We start from the raw sequence: 597 nt of genomic DNA, 5'->3' as shown, positions 1-597 counted from the left end.
TGAAAGTTTAACACACTAAGTACAGTTTTACAGTTAGAAACTGTGTTTGTTTTTAGGCAGTGTAATTGATGGTGTGCGAATATCCACACTTTGTTCATCCAGCATTCGAGAATTAGAGCACTTAGCGAGTTCCAACAAACTTTAAGCATAATTCCAAACCTTTTCTACTAGCTTACATGCTTAACGTCAAATAACACATGAAGTGATTTGTAAAGTAATCAGACGTTTGAAGTTGTTTTAGGGTAGTGGTTCGATTCTTTGAAGAATCCGGGGTTGACAGGTAAATTAACAAAGATATTAAAATATTTTCCCATGCCGGGAATCGAACCCGGGCCTGCTGGGTGAAAGCCAGCTATCCTAGCCACTAGACCACATGGGAGCACGAGAAACATTGATTCCACAACGATTTTGGTTCCACAAGTAAAACTACTAGTTCCATTTGTTGCAGGGCGCTTTTTTTTCTTATGTTGCTCGTATGTCGTCTTAAATGCGTACTACGAAGTTTATGCATAGTGCTGAATGTTGATATGACTTTCTGAATTTCTCGATCTTTGGTTCAAACGCTTGTCCAATGACTTTCTCTGCTCACATACTGCA

The 597-nt window shown here is 39.0% G+C and overlaps 1 non-coding gene across 1 annotated transcript; it reads right to left on the bottom strand.

The window, feature by feature from the left end:
* Positions 1-307: 307 nt before the first annotated feature.
* On the bottom strand, positions 308-379 carry Trnae-uuc. The gene has a single exon. It is a non-coding gene; the product is annotated as a tRNA-Glu (tRNA).
* Positions 380-597: the final 218 nt, after the last annotated feature.

Source organism: Schistocerca americana, chromosome 3, assembly GCF_021461395.2.
Source record: "Schistocerca americana isolate TAMUIC-IGC-003095 chromosome 3, iqSchAmer2.1, whole genome shotgun sequence".
NCBI classification, from domain to species: domain Eukaryota; kingdom Metazoa; phylum Arthropoda; class Insecta; order Orthoptera; family Acrididae; genus Schistocerca; species Schistocerca americana.
The sequence above is the reverse complement of the archived record's forward strand: the minus strand, read 5'-3'. Positions and strand labels throughout refer to the sequence as shown.